Source organism: Pinus tabuliformis, chromosome 2_2 (genome assembly GCF_031772625.1).
Source record: "Pinus tabuliformis cultivar Carrire ecotype Pingquan chromosome 2_2, CPIR1, whole genome shotgun sequence".
In the NCBI taxonomy this organism is placed as follows: Eukaryota; Viridiplantae; Streptophyta; class Pinopsida; order Pinales; family Pinaceae; genus Pinus; species Pinus tabuliformis.
The window spans coordinates 1,279,482,298-1,279,499,303 of NC_142300.1; the positions used below are offsets into that span (position 1 = coordinate 1,279,482,298).

Genomic DNA, 17,006 nt, shown 5'->3' on the forward strand with positions numbered 1-17,006 from the left:
TTTCCTGTTCAAGTGCATTGTAGGCGACTTTGTTTGGATCAAATCGCCTATTAGGAAGAGTGGCGAGATTCAGTGCCTTAATATTATCTGCTTCTTTCTCTGCATGTTTAAAGTCATGCAGAGCGTAGACACCACATCTTAGAGGAAAAGAAGGCCAAACCTGCTTCTTTTTATTCCTTAGAGCCTGTGTAACTCCTTCGGATGTAATTTGATATGCTACCTCTCGGGCTAACAGTTTATCGGGTATATACAAAGGGAGGACATGAGGCTTGGCGTGGCTGCTGAAAACTCTTACATAGGAATTTTCTTCTCCGAACCATCTCCCTATGGTTGTCAAGTCAATCTCCGCTTGGTGGGAAATCTTAGTAGCAGGTTTGTCAAAAATGGCATAGTGAATGGGTAACATAAAACCATTACAAACTTGATATAAATGGTGTTTATAGTGGGCTTTCCATAACTTCTGGTGATATATATGAATGGGCATGGGGTCTTGTGGAGTCCATCTCCACCCCAACACAGGAAATTCGGAATTAAAACACAGGGTGTCCAAGATGTAGGCACTATAGTAAAATGGGGGAATGAACCTTTCAGTAATGCGGGATTTGTTTCTAAATTCAAGAACTGCGGTTGCTAACTTATCAGACAGTATATTTCCCCAATCCATTATTTCACTATTGCATGCTGCCTCCATCAAAGGCACCATCTCTATAGTGAAATTTGCAGAATCATGTAACCCCCCACAATCTACACATCATTACTCCAGCATAACAATAAGGAGAACACAAGGAATCGACAGAGTACTTACCCGAAGACTCATGCTTGTGTTTTTTTGGGTTTTGCCTCTAATCCCGTATTGGTTCTGATTCAATGTCATTTTTATTTCTGAATTTCTCCAAGAATGCATGGTTGTACTTCTTCTCCGGTGCAGGCAAATGGTACATTTGCCTCAAATCATCAGGTTGAAACGAGCTGAAGACTCTCCCGTCCATGGTGCAAAATGTCCTGTTTCTGATTGGGATTTCTTCAATTTCCCATCTCACCACATCTGTATATGGGAGAATTTGTTCTCGGGCTACTATCCGATGAAGGTAAGAGTCGGCTAAATACTTTAGAGTAGGATCAGACTTCCGAGTCGTGTCTGTTGTGGCTTGCACCGTTGTTACCTCAGGCTCTTCGGCCTCAATCAGATTGTAGATGCTCAGCCAAGTAGTTTTACCAAGTCCTAGACATGTGGTGTCGGATATCAGTCCCTTTTTGCTTGATCCTGGATCGGCAATGTGTTGTCCTGTAACTGCCGAAGCAGAAGCTGTTGCAGTTTTCTTAGATTTCTTCCCCATTTGGCTTGAATTTGCTGCTTTGGAAGAGCTCTGCACAGGAGAGAAAATGAACGCAATGCGGAGAATTGGTAGCACAAACCAAAGATGAACGAGATATATTAATCAATGAATAATGGAGGACTTAACTTAAGGTGGCCGCGGATAAAATCTCTGAAGAGATTTTAGCCTTACTGTTTCATTAAATGGCCGTTTAAACCTGTCAATCCTTTAAATGCTCATCATATCATTTATTGGCCGAATGATTCATTTAAGCGTGGCTTTGATGTTTTGGCAGTTGAGCGTAAGTGAATCGCTATTGGGAAGAGAAAGGCCTTTAATACTAAATAACCATAATATACCCCGGCTTTATCAACCTTTTTTGAAATCTGCGCTTTAGCTTTATCGCAATCGGCGATCGGGGGAAAGCTTAAGTTGTTATATTGGTGTCCTTTCAGAATCCCCGATTGCCGATAGCGATATTGCCAATTCGCATCGGGAGTTTTAAACGAGGGCTTTAGATGTATGCATGGTACATCCCCGATCGCCGATAGCGATATCGCATCGGAGCGAGGAGGGGCCTTTTGTTATGATCGCTTGCCTTCTCAATATTCGATAGCCATTTGTGCATTGTCGTGTCGGGGAAAATCAATGGGTCTTTTAAGCCATGCATCCTTTGTCATTGCGATATGCGATCTTGCGATCGCTTTATCGCAATAATAAAAGATTACTCATTCTTTATTATAAGACTGATTAAGTGATTTATCAAAAAGGTTTTATAATGTTTTATTTCTTTTCGGACCTTTTTGAATAATGATAAGTTGATACCAATTTAAATGAAAAGGGACCCATTTCATATTATAGTTTTGAAAAATAAAAATATGTATGAAATGGGGGGTTGTTGTGGAGCACAACAATTGGCGATTCCCTGGGAGAAACAGTTATCTCTGAGAAGTACTGAAATACTTAAACTTTCTTTAAATAGGAATCTCATCAAAGAGGAAAATTCTAATATAACTAGGTATATATGTATTCCGTATAAAATAAAAACTATCTTTGCTAATTTCTTCTCTTGTTAAAATTAGATACATTCTAAGTTTTAAATTGGCCTCTATTGGTTGATAATGATAAAATAGAAAACCTTTCCAAATCAGCCTTTTAAATTGACTCCTTTGTCATAGGTAGAGCCTCTGTTGCCAGCAAACGTTCATAGTTTCGACAGGGATACCTTTTAACCACGTTATTGTCCATTATTCCATCCATTTCAGAGTATGATTAAAAGAATGAATTCAAAACATGCTTTCATATTTTGTATCTCTTTTTGCTTTTCTAATATTTTTTAAGATAAAAAGCCATTGTCCTGGTTTGGTGGCCAGCTTTTTGACAATGCCATTCACTGGTAGTAATCTAACCGAACAAGCTGGCTCGTGATGAGACCCCTTGTCTTATGATTTTAAGCCATTACCCTGTTTTGATATGCAGTGTTGGTAATGTCGGTTAAACTATTTCCCGATGGTCATGGTAAGCAGGCTTGTAATAAGAGCCCTTATCTTTTATATCAAATATTTTAGAATTACACTCTGAGTAATCACAAACTTTGATGAATGGGATGGACAATTTTCTCCTTAAGAGAGAATGGATGACAGGGTAAGAGTTGAAGATGCTGAAGTTGGATTGGTTTCTGTTTTGATATTGATAACCTTTTTTGTGACCAATTTGAAAACATAAAATGATTTACAATACTTCTAAAACTTGAGAAGAGTTCACAAAAATTGAAATGTGGTTTCAGAATGCAATTATACCTAGTTTCTTAGAAATTGTCCCTTTTGTTTAAGGCTTCTATTATTTAAAAGTAAATATCAACACTACTTCTTTGAGCAACTTTTAAATACAACAAAGGTCAATGGAAGATACCTTACAACTTTATTTCCTAATAGTCCTACAAACTACAAATTCCACTAAACTAAAAAAGGGAGAAGGGGTTACCTCCTCAATTGAAGAATTTCTTTAAGATGAGGCCATTAACAGGAAGATAATCTCTCTTACCTGATAAATCTTGTAATATGAATGTCGAATGGCCTATCTTCTCGCAGATCTGAAATGGTCTAAGCCACATTTTCTGGAACTTGGTGTGTTTTCCTTTATCCTCGTGGGCTTTATCCCATTTCAGAACTAGAACACCGACTTGCAACTGTTTTGAATTGGATGAAGTTGAATCAAACGATGACTTGATAATTTGCTGATGTTTTGCATGAGTAATTTTGGCCCTCTCTCTTTCCTCTTCTAATTTTAAGATTCGATCATGTCTAAGTTGAATAGAAGAAGAAGGGCTTTTTTCAATAAACTAAACTAGGGCTAGAGAAGGAAGGACAAGATTTGTTGGTAGCACTGCTTCTTTCCGATATACAAGATTGAATGGAGAAGAACCTATGGAAGCCTTTTGTATTATCCTATCAGCCCATAGTGCGAATATTAAAGATTTGTGCCAGTTTTTATGATTCTGTTCGACAGTTCGCTTAATAATCTTAACTAGATTTTTATTGGTAGATTCTGCTAAACCGTTACCCTGGGGATAGTAATTAGCAGAATATTTCAATTTAAACCCTCTTTTAATAGTGAAATCAAACATAGCATTCCCAGAGAAATAAGATGCATTATCAAAAACAAGAGCATTTGGGACACGAAACCTGGTAATGATGAATTGATCTATGAATTCCATAATTGCTTCAGAATTTGTTGTCTTTAAAGGAATCGCTTCAACCCACTTAGTAAAATAACCAGTGGCAGTAAGGATATACTTATGCTGTTTGGAAGAATGTGGAGTGATTTCTCTAATGATGTCCAATCCCCATTGCTCAAATGGTTGTTCAATGTTGACTGGCTGCAAAGGGAAAGCTGGCTTTCTTTGTCTTCCACTAGAAGTTTGACAACTTCGGCATTTCCTTACATATTCATGAGCATCTCTGAACAGGGTGGGCCAATAGTATCCATCATGAATGATTTTGTGGGCTGTTGTGTCAGCTCCAAAATTTCCTCCTGTTGGTCCATCATGTAATTCCTACAAAACCTTTTGTGCTTCAGGTTTTTCTAGGCATCTTAATAAAATTGAATCATAATTTTGCCTAAAAAGTACATCATCAATAATTGTGAAGTTTCTTGCTTTTAATCTAATGGCCCTTTTGTTTTTATAAGACAGGTTAGGAGGTGCATATCCATTTTTCAAATAAAAGATCAAGTCTGCATATTGTGATTCAGAATCAGTAATACTTATCTGGTTGATTTCTTCGATATGTTCTGTATCACCTGGTTGTTGAATGTTGGATGCTCCTGCCAATAACCTGCAAAAACCTTGGCCTCTAACAATATTTGCTGGCTTGATTTCCAAGTCATATTATTGAAGTGCTGTAACCCAGTTTGCCTTTTTTCACCTAATTCCTTTTGGATTAATAGTTGCCTTACTGCAGGAAAAGGAACTATAACTTTTGTATGGGCTTTTAAAAGGAAGGGTCTGTAATGTTTGACAGCTTTATACACAGCAAAGGCTTGTTTTTCTACTTCGAAATAATTCAGTTCAGCACCCTGCAGGTTTGAACTATAAAATGAAATAAGTGCTTCCAAGTTGTGATCATTAATCTGAGTGAGTACTGCTGCATAAGATGAATCGGATGCGATAGTATACAATGTGAAATGATTAGAAAAATTAGGAGTGTTCAAAGCGGAGGCATTGATTATTGATTGTTTGATTGAATCAATTGATTCCTTTTCTCCTGATCCCCATCTAAACACTGAATTTTTCTTAATCATAGTTTGTAGTGGCAAAATGATGTGAGAAAAGTCTGGAACAAATCTTTTGACAAAATTGATTTGGCCTAAAAATGACTGCATGGATTTTTTATTATGAGGAAAATGGATTTAAGAGATTTCTTTAATCCTATCCGGATCAATATAAATGCCATCTTTGGAAACAATAAAGGCCAAGAGCTTTCCTTGATTAAGAGCGAAGAAGGATTTTTTGGGATTGAGTGAAATACCGTACCTTCTGCAGCGTTCAAAGATTTGGTTTAAATCATGCAAATGATTGGATCTCTTCTTAGAAAATACAGTAATATCATCTAAGTAGACAACTACTGTTTTGTTGATCAATCCTTTGAAAGCTATATCCATCGCTCTTTGGAACGTGGCTCCTGCATTAATAAGTCCGAAAGGCATTTTCTGATAAGCATAAGTTCCCCATTTTGTTCTGAATGTAGTTTTGAGTCTGTCATCAGGATGGACCAAAACTTGGTTATATCCTGAAAAACCATCTAAAAAGGACATTAACTCAGGGCCTGCTACTGAATGGAGTATCTGCTCCATAGTAGGTAATGGGAAATTATCTTTAGGCTTGCCTTATTCAGATTTTTGAAATCTATACAAATCCTGATATCGCCATTTTTCTTCCTAACAGGCACCATATTGGAGACCCAGTTTGAGTGCTGAATGGGAAAAATAATCTTAGCTTTCAAGAGTTTATTGAGTTCTGATTTTATTTGACTCTCTAAGTTCGGATGTATTTTCCTGAGCTTTTGTTGAACTGGTTTTTGTTCTGCAAGCATTGGAATGGTATGCTGGATAATAGATGTATCATATGTCTTTAAATCATCATATTTCCAAGCGAAGACATGTTTATTTTTCCTTAACAGTTTAATGAATGCTGTCTTTTCTTCCACAGAAAGTCCTAATCCTAGATTAATGTTTTGAGGATTTTGCTCAGTGCCAAGATTTATCAATTCAAACCTTAAGGTGGAACTTTGGAGCTTAGTATTGGTCACAAGTTTAAACCTGTCTTTAATATCATAAAGATCCTCAAGCTTCACCACAGGCTTCGGTATTGAGTTTTCCTCGTGCTTTTCTCTCATCTTAAGATCATGCTCGCTTTCCTCTATGATCTGATCATCGCAGGACTTTTCGGAAGTCAAAAATTGTAAAATGTCTTCATCGTGATTGAATACTGTCCAATTAGTGACATTGTCAGGAATTGATGGTCTAAAAAGCAACTCTACTAAAAATCTATCTGGGCTATAATCTTCGGAAGGTAGGAGTTTGGAAGCAACATTGGCTAGCAAGTCGGTTGCTGAATTTTGAGACCTAGGGATGGAAGAAATATTGAATGCTGAAAAGTGAGAGGTGAGTTCTTGTATCAGTGACTGATAATGTTTGAGGTGGTTTGAAAGACAATGAATCGTATTTCTCACCTGTTTAATAATAATTTCTGAATCGCCAAACACTTTCAAATATTGAACCTTAAGGCCAATCACCTTGTATAGTCCTTGGACTAAGGCTTCATACTCAGTTGTATTGTTTGTGCATTCAAATTCCAATCTACAGGACAACATCATTTTTTCTCCCTGAGGGCTAACCAAGATACATCCTACTCCCGAGCCTTCGCTAGACTTAGAGCCATCAAAATATAGTGACCAAAATAAAGAATTATCAACAATTTTATTTACAGTTTTCTCAGTATCATTAAAACATCTTGACCTATCTGTTTGTGAATAATTTTCGATCTGAGATGTAAAATTGTTTACTGAGAAAGGAGATGGTTGGGCTGTGAAATTGCCAAAGAATGATTCAGATGAATAATTCCCCAAGATATTGTTATTAAATGCTATTGGTTGATTCTCCTGTTCAAATTCTGTAACAGTATGGGTCATGTGTTTTTCCCGATTGATTTTTATTTGATTTGGCTTTCCCTTGTAGGGTAGCCACATGTGTGACCAATCGGTTGAAATATACCCATGGAGCTTCTCAGACCAATCCCTACTCAAGATTAAACCATAAAATTCAGGTATATCGGCGATTAAGATATCAATTCTTTGAACTACTCGTGGATCGGCCGATAACCTGATAGTTACAGAGTTAATTTCTCTTAGACCCTGTACCTTGGTTCTATCTAACTGTACAATGTGAATTGCAGATTTTTGGGGCTCAATGTTCTGTTTGGAACAAACCGAAACTGGCATTATATTTGAGGATGCCCTTGAGTCTATCAAACAATTGTGCAGATTTCGATTATAAATCTCATAGGTTAATAGGAAAGGAGGAGTATGGGAATTGTATCTGTCTCCAATCAGAATTTTATCAGTAGCTTCAATCCTGCTAGAAGGTGGTTGTCCTGAATCATTTGCAGCTTTAGCATTGGGAAGAGGTGAAGAAGGAACAACATTCAATTCTTTGAGAAGCAATTTTTGCTGATGTTTTAGTTTACTAAGTTCAAACATAGTAATGTTTTCCTTAGTTTTCTTCATATCATCAACAATATTGTAATCCATTGAATCAGATACTACCAACGTTTTAGATGTTGAAGGTATATTTGAAGTTGAAGGTTGGTTTTGGGGAACCGTTGTAGCTGGCTTCTTTATGGATACCTTTTCCTTTGTAGTAGTAGCACCTGCACTTCTTTTCTTTGAATTTGGCTCGACGGGTTCAGGGGCACCTTTACTCCTAGTGGTGACAGGAAAGGCTTCTTGGTCATTTTCTGTATCGGAGTTATGCAGTATGAAATCCCACATTCCATGGCATTCAACAACTTCCTCTTGTTCATCAGTTGGTGAAATTGTTTCCTCTTCTTCTTCCTCAGGGTCTGAATCTGCATTAGATATAACATTTGGTGGTTTTGATTCGGTTTTCTTGAAATTTCTAAAGGGTCTTTTAGTTGAGGTTTCTCCTACTTGTTTTTTTATTTCAACCATTTCATTTGACAAAGTCTTAAGGAATTTTTGTAGACCTTCCATATCATAGGGATCTTTAGGGGTTTTATTCTTTGAATCATCTTTAAAAGAAACTTTTTTGGATTTTCTATCTTCAAGAGTAGCTTTCTTTTCTAGAGCATTAATACGTTTCTCCACAGCAAGTGCTTCTTTCATGTTTTCAGCTAAAGTTGGTTTTCCGGCCCTGTCTACGAAAATAGCTATATTGGTAGGTAGGGCAGTTATATACCACTCGCTTCTGATTTGCTCACTTGGTTTGGAGGCCGTTGGGATTTTATTTAAGAGTTTATTGAATCACGCATTGAATTCTTTAATCGGCTCCCTATGCTCTATCCTAAGATTGGAGAGATCATTTAATAATGTGGCTAAAGATCTATCATCACCATACTTAGTGAGAAACTGCTCTTGGCAAGTGGTCCAACTGGTAATGGATCCAGAAGGCAAGGAAAAATACCAGGATCCTGCTGATCCTTGCAAAGTGTAAGGGAAAAGCCTAACGAAAACATCTTCCTCCATCACTCCTTTCAAATTAACTGATAACATGAAGTTATTAATATGTTCCTCAGCTTGTATTCCATCATCTGGGTTGAACTTGGGTAGCCATTTTTCAGGAGCATCAGGTAATGCATGTAATGGTGAAGGCATATTGACTGCACCAGGTCTATTCCATGGGTTTGCCATTGAAACCCCAGTAGGGGATGAGATGGCTGATGAAATTGCAGACGTTTGAGAAGGACTTGATATTGAGGATTGAGCAGGTTGGGATGTTGAAGTTCCTAATCCCTGATGAACAACAATGTGTAATGAGGGAGTGGATGGTTGACTTCGCGCAGGGGAAGATGAGATGAAGGATGTGGATGCAAGTGCCTCACTGTCAGATCCTTCAATGTTCTTCTTTGCACTTTTCCTTTTAGGTAAGGGCAGCTTAGTGGGTTCAATACCGAGCTTTCCGCTTTGAAGTCTAGTGAGGAGATGAGGTAGATTGAATTGCAAAGTCTCACTGCTTTGAGATACTTTAGATTTCTGTGGTGATATCGAGAAGCCTTGAAGTTTATGGATGAGTAACTGAACTTCAGGGGACTCAGGACTTAATCGTTCTGGAGTGTTATGGATTTGAGCAGTGGTAGTTAATTCCTCTTCTTCTTGCTTAGATACTGGAGAACCATCATGAAATTGGGAAGTACGAGGTGATGTGGAGGGAGATTTACTCTTAGAATGGTCTGTAGATTTGGATTTGCTCGCCATTCATAGTTAAGGCCCTCCTAGTGCCAAAAATGTTGATGCACCGAAAATCGTTGTATCAACATTGGGGGATAACCACCCGGTCTGGACCTTAATATAGCTCCTTTTCCGTTTGGGAAGGTGGCTCCGACTGAATATAATGGGACCAGTTTCCTAGTAATGAATAAAAGGGGATGGATGAGTGATTGGTTCCTAATAAATGATAATGAATGGATGACTTAATCTAACAGCAAAAACATAAATGACTATTCTATCCCGGGAGGTTTCTATTCTTTTAAGTGCAACGCTTGATGATCTCTGTTCATTGATAGGCATATAGATGACTCTACACAATAAACATAGACATTCATTTACTTAATGATTGCTTTGTTCAAGTAGTTGAACAAAGTGATTAACAAAACATTGTTACACTTATCCTTTTATATTACCGATACATGTATGATAAAAGAAAAGCATGCTGTAAACATCCAATAGTAGAAATTGTAAAAAATACTGTTAAAAACACACACATATATCCGATAATAGCAAGAGCGATCGAACAACAATTCACATAAACAAAATGAACTCAGACATAGATAGTAGTACCATATGAGCTGCAAATCATTCCCAACATCAATCGCTATTTAAATTCCTTCTTCCGACGCAGAAATACTTTTAAACAAAGGCAATAGTGCACATCCACATAAAAGCTTCGTTATCAAAATTGGAATAATTGGCCCAGTCTTTATAAAAAAATATGCCTAAAGTACAGTAGTGCAACTCTAGGTTTAAGTCATAAACAAAAACTTACGACCCTTTCCAATGCATTGAAAGGGTCTATAAATACTTGACTAAAACTAACTAACTATGAAATTAAAATCCTACTTAATTGGTACAACTTGATTTGGAGTATCTTCCTTATAGCAATCTGGCAGTGGGCAGCATGATTCATCACTTAGGCTGTTTGCCTTTCGACCTGAGTTGGCATATTGCAAGCATTGGTTCCACTTCTGGTGGTCGGTTGAGACAAGAATTGAGTTGGGTATCATAGGTGGCATCTTGTATATCGGGAATGATACACCAGATTGCATCTGTCAGGCACTTGAGGGTGGCTCTCTGGCTATATGGTTTGACTAGGAACAACCAATAGGTGTCCCAAGTCAAACTGTTAATACCTGCGATCAATCTCCCATTCTTCTCCAGCTCTTGATAACATGATTGCTCCAATGTTTTAGCCGATAGCAATTTACCTAGGGTACATTGAGAGATCATGTTAGATAAATAGAGAGTATCATTAATCAATTCAACCAAATTACTTGTGGTTAACTTGCATCTGGAAACTGCTCTCTCTGCCTTCATTAAATGGGAATTCCATTCCATAAATAGGATCTCTTTATGGGATTCTAAGATTTTTGGCAAATTAGCTGCCTGTCCCTCATCAATGTCTTGCCACTCAAGAAAATTGGTCAAGGTCTCATCGGCTTGCTCCAAGTCTGTTCTAGCATCAATCGATTTATCACTTATTGATGTTGTTAAGTCACATAAGGGTTCTGCTTGAGCGATTTGTTGACATAATAGCCTTATTTGTGTTACCAATGCTTTGTTAATCTGTAATGCTTCAGCTCTGAACTCAGCAGGCTGTGGAATATTCTTGGACTTTTCTATTTGGGCTGATAATTGAGCAATTTGCTCATCTTTAGATTTCCCCATCTGTTCATGCACTGCTTTCAATTTTGCCAGCACTTCCGACAGCTCCTTCTGCTTTTGAATGGCACTTGAATCAATTCTTTGTTTTTCTTCCTGCAATTGTTTATTCAGTTGATTGTTTATTTGTTGCTGTGTAGACAATTGCTGTTTAAGTTGCTCTGCCTTCTGTTGTGCCTCCGATAACTGTAATTGTAGCGAGGCGATTGCTTGGTCCTTTTATCTTAACAAATTAGTCACTTCTGATGCTTTGTCCATGGTGGCCGCCGAATAGGCTCCAGCATATTGGGACAATTTAGTGAGGTCATCAGAAGGATCAAACTCCTCTTTCCAGACCACATTGGCTGTCACTGTTTGTTCAGGGAATAGGGAAGGTTGATCAGTCCTTCTCCTTTTCCGCTGTCGTTTTACTACAACCCTGTGCTTTGGGCTGTAAAAGACATCCAATGGAGGTATCTCCTCCACTTGTAAAACGATCTGATCGGAAGGATCCTTGGGAATTATCTCTATTCCTGTAGAAAGGGGTAGGCCGCTGGTTCCACTTGGAACCTCTTTAGATGTTGTATCCTGTGTGTCAGCCACTTTTGATGTATCGGCTTCCTTTGAGCTCTCAAGATTGCTTATGATTGAGTCAAATTGCTGCCATTCCTAGAGCAATTTCGTGTCAATCTGGGCATCTGCATTCACGTCTGTGCTGCTCTTCTCCTGCTCTTTCCTCTGTGTTTCCTCTTGCTCTCTTCTCTGCACTTCCTCCTGCTCTCTTCTCTACACTTCCTCCTGCTCTTTTGTTTGGATTTCTCCAGCAATTTCTGATGTAGCAGGAGGTTCATTAGTGAGTCGCTGCTCAGGCTCGCTTGATTGTGTCATCAGGGTCATTGCTAACAGATCTAGAGACAGAGTTTGCAACCTCTGTTCTCTAAGTCTGTTAAATTCAACTAACCCGTCATCCTGATATTTCATTCTAGCTAGTGATTTAACCTGGAATAGCGACTCGGCTGAGGAGAACAGGTCATCAAAATCATCATCTTTATGGTCAAATTTAGTTAATTTTTCCTATTCAAGTGCATTGTAGGCGACTTTTTTTGGATCAAATCGCCTATTAGGAAGAGTGGCGAGATTCAGTGCCTTAATCTTATCTGCTTCTTTCTCTACATGTTTAAAGTCATGCAGAGCGTAGACACCACATCTTAGAGGAAAAGAAGGCCAAACCTGCTTCTTTTTATTCCTTAGAGTCTGTGTAACTCCTTCGGATGTAATCTGATATGCTACCTCTCGGGCTAACAGTTTATCGGGTATATACAAAGGGAGGACATGAGGCTTGGCCTGGCTACCGAAAACTCTTACATAGGTGAATTTTCTTCTCCGAACCATCTCCCTATGGCTGTCAAGTCAATCTTCGCTTGGTGGGAAATCTTAGGAGCAGGTTTGTCAAAAATGGCATAGTGAATGGGTAACATAAAACCATTGCAAACTTGATATAAATGGTGTTTATAGTGGGCTTTCCATAACTTCTGGTGATATATATGAATGGGCATGGGGTCTTGTGGAGTCCATCTCCACCCCAACGCAGGAAATTCAGAATTAAAACACAGGGTGTCCAAGATGTAGGCACTATAGTAAAATGGGGGAATGAACCTTTCAGTAATGCGGGATTTGTTTCTAAATTCAAGAACTGTGGTTGCTAACTTATCAGACAGTATATTCCCCAATCCATTATTTCACTATTGCATGCTACCTCCATCAAAGGCACCATCTCTATAGTGAAATTTGCAGAATCATGTAACCCCCCACAATCTACTCATCATTACTCCGACATAACAATAAGGAGAACACAAGGAATCGATAGAGTACTAACCCGAAGGCTCATGCTTGTGTTTTGCTGGGTTTTGCCTCCAATCCCGTATGGGTTCTGATTCAATGTCATTTTCATTTCTGAATTTCTCCAAGAATGCCTTGTTGTACTTCTTCTCCGGTGCAGACAAATGGTACATTTGCCTCAAATCATCAGGTTGAAACGAGCCGAAGACTCTCCCGTCCATGGTGCAAAATGTCGTGTTTGTGATTGGGATTTCTTCAATTACCCATCTCACCACATCTATATATGGGAGAATTTGTTCTCGGGCTGCTATCTGATGAAGGTAAGAGTCGGCTAAATCCTTTAGAGTAGCATCAGACTTCTGAGTCGTGTCTACTGTGGCTTGCACCGTTGTCACCTCAGGCTCTTCGGCCTCAATTAGATTGTAGATGCTCAGCCAAGTAGTTTTACTGAGTCCTAGACATGTGGTGTCGGATATCAGTCCCTTTTTGCTTGATCCTGGATCAGCAATGCGTTGTCCTGTAACTGGCGAAGCGGAAGCTGTTGCAGTTTTCTTAGATTTCTTCCCCATTTGGCTTGAATTTGCTGCTTCGAAAGAGCTCTGCACAGGAGAGAAAATGAACGTAATGCGTAGAATTGGTAGCGCAAACCAAATATGAACGAGATATATTAATCAATGAATAATGGAGGATTTAACTTAAGGTGGCCGTGGATACAATCTCTGAAGGGATTTTAGCCTTACTGTTTCATTAAATGGCCGTTTAAACATGTCAATCCTTTAAATGCTCATCATATCGTTTATTGGCCGAATGATTCATTTAAGCGTGGCTTTGATGTTTTGGCGGTTGAGCGTAAGTGAATCGCTATCGAGAAGAGAAAGGCCTTTAATACTAAATAACCATAATATACCCTGGCTTTATCAATCTTTTTTGAAATCTGCGCTTTAGCTTTATCGCAATCGGTGATCAGGGGAAAACTTAAGTTGTTATATTGGTGTCCTTTCAGAATCCCCGATTGCTGATAGCGATATCGCCAATTCGCATCAGGAGTTTTAAACAAAGGCTTTAGATGTATGCATGGTACATCCCCGATCACAGATAGCGATATCGCATCGGAGCGAGGAGGGGCCTTTTGTTATGATCGCTTGCCTTCCCGATATCCGATAGCCATTTGTGCATTGTCGTGTCGGGGAAAATCAATAGGTCTTTTAAGCCATGCATCCTTTGTCATTGCGATATGCGATCTTGCGATCGCTTTATCACAATAATAAAAGATTACTCATTCTTTATTATAAGACCGATTAAGTGATTTATCAAAAAGGTTTTATAATGTTTTATTTCTTTTCGGACCTTTTTGAATAATGATAAGTTGATACCAATTTAAATGAAAAGGGACCCATTTCATATTATAGTTTTGAAAAATAAAAATATGTATGAAATGGGGGGTTGTTGTAGAGCACAACAGGGGGGAATGTTAATGAAAAATGGATACCCACAATATCTGGTGGAAGTAGGGATTTTTTAAATTGGAAAAATGTATTGAGTTCTTATTAGTTGGGGGTTAAATAATGTGATTTTTAGGGGTATTTTCCAATATGTAGCCAAATTAAGGATATTGTTTTATATGTCACTAACACGTGATACATAAGAAGTTCACTGAGTAAAGCCCCATGATTGAGACTTATCATAAAACTAGTATTTGAAAGCTCAAAAGATGGACTTTGCAAAGGAGCTTTGTTATTATTTAAAATAAATCATCTATGTTCTTCTATTTTTTGTTTTCTATGCACTAGATGTTGTTTTCTATGTACTAAATTGTACCTTATAAGGCATTAGCTAAGGGATCAAACACTGTTACCACAGACTTGGCAGCAGGAGGCATCACATTATCAATAAATTGCAGACATAGGATATCCACAAATAATAAGGAGTTGTCAAGGCCAAACTTGGACTGTGTGTTCCATATATTCATTATTCATGTGCATACATTATCCATCTTCCTAGGTTTCCTATTGCAAGATACAGGAAAACATTAGTCTGGTTCATGGTATTCTATTGTTTTGATAGTAATGTTTAATGTTGGAGAGCTTATTGGGGAATACCTTCCCTTAATTGACACTATAATGTTGGAACGCAGGTCGTGGTTAACCATTGCAATAGTTTCTCAATTAGGAGTGATTCCTTATTTCTATTTTACTGCAAAATATGGTACCAAAGGTTGGATGTTGTCCCTATGTATTATGGTTGGTGTGTCCAATGGAGACCTAACAGTTTGAGTGTTCACTGTTCCACCGAAGGGATATAAGGGACATGAATAGAATGCGACTTGGACAATGTTGCAATTTGCATATCCATTCTCTGAATTGAAAATTGTGACGTTTCCTACCCTTTTAAAATGTGATCAACACTATCAAGAAAAATTACGACCAGTTTTTAAGTCGCAATATGGAAATGTGACCAGTCTCCAGGTTGCAATGTGAAAATGAAACTGGAAAATTGCACTATGGAATGAGACTAGTTGTAAGTCATAGCCCCATATTGTAGGGTCAAGTCATGGCAACCTCAAGATGTGACATTCGACTTATCTCCAACTCGAAAAATCACATTTTAGAGTCTCAGCCATGCATCCAGAGGATGTGACCTATGCTACAATGTGACTATGCGACAATCCTCAAATTGCATGTCACACTTTTGGACATCCACTCTCTACCATTCATTCTTTATATTTGCGCTATGTGAACTGTTTCATTGTGACCAGGATACTCCATGCTACCTTCAATTGGAACTTGAAATGCGATCCAAAATTAAAAAATGCAACTTGAAATTGCAATCGATGCACTCCATGACCAAGGCTGCGTCAAAGGAAATGGTTTGTATATCAAAGAGTGTGATAAAGAAATCTATAAAAAATGGTGGAAATTGTAATTTCGATGGTGTGTTACATTCATTGCATCTCAAAAGGGGCATATGATGGTACCACCTGGAGGCCACACAACTTTTTTGAATTGCAATTGTCATTAGTGATAAAGATCTCCTTACCTTGTTTGCTTCATGTCATACCATTATGCTAATAAGGATTGGAGTTAAGAGGCTCGAAGGGACACTCTTGATTATTGTTGTTCTCAAGATCCTTAATTATTTTGTTAAATGGATAAATTCCCATGCCTAGTAGAATAATTGCGTTCAATCACAACACTGACCATCCTTGAAGTGAAATCCATGTTTGATGGAATATTAGTAAGGTGGCATTAAAGGATCTCGTATAAATCATACCAGCCAAATACAAAATGTGGGTTAATAAAAGTATTTCGGTAGAAATCACATAATAGAAATTTTTGGTCGACTTGTTTCGAACCAACAAGTGTGATTCAAAATGTGGCTATCAACATTTTCCTTTGAGAAGAGTTCAGTCATTAGTGATGGGTAAAGAGGCTGCCATTATTTGGCATGTCACAAATGATATAGAATTAAATCCTTATCTTGGTGGTGAAAAATGATTCTAGACCTTTATGAGGGGACCTCCACACTGTCATATAAATTTTAAGAACCGCCTATAAAACTTGTGGGACAAATATTTTAGTTAAAAAATGTATTCCGAGGAAGTTGTAGATTTATTGATATATGGTCATCATGATTCAACACTTTCATGATGATATTCTATCAAGAAGGGTATATTACATGAATTCACCGTTGTAACATTCATTATTTGTGTTATTGGTTGTGGAGGTGAAAAGCTATAGTTACAAACCCCACATGGAATCATCATAGGTATGAATGATGGAAAAGGGAGTGAATATGGACTATAAAGGTTGTTATGCAACCAACTCACAAAATAGAAGAACAGATAGATCAACGGCTTCAAAATGAACCTCTTCGAGGGGGCAACCTCCTTTACATTACACAAATGAACAATTCTTGGATGATTCAAATGACAAAACCTCCTTTCTATACATAAGATTCTAAGGGGTCACAATATAATCAAAGATGACATAACAATAATAATATAAGGGCACAACAATAACAATAGTGGGCTTCTATGGGACACAATAATAATAATGTGGGGACAAAAAGGGCACAACAATAACAATAAGGGGATACAATGACAATAGTAATGGGGGAATCACTAGTATTATAGGGACCTAACATTCCCCTCTCATTCAAAAAGGTGTTGTCCTCAATGCTTGAGTAGTTCTGCATGCTTCTG

At 38.0% G+C, this 17,006-nt stretch overlaps 1 pseudogene; it reads left to right on the forward strand.

Annotated features, from left to right (window-relative positions):
- Positions 1 to 262: 262 nt before the first annotated feature.
- On the forward strand, positions 263 to 15,282 carry LOC149198148 (equilibrative nucleotide transporter 3-like; annotated as a pseudogene).
- Positions 15,283 to 17,006: the final 1,724 nt, after the last annotated feature.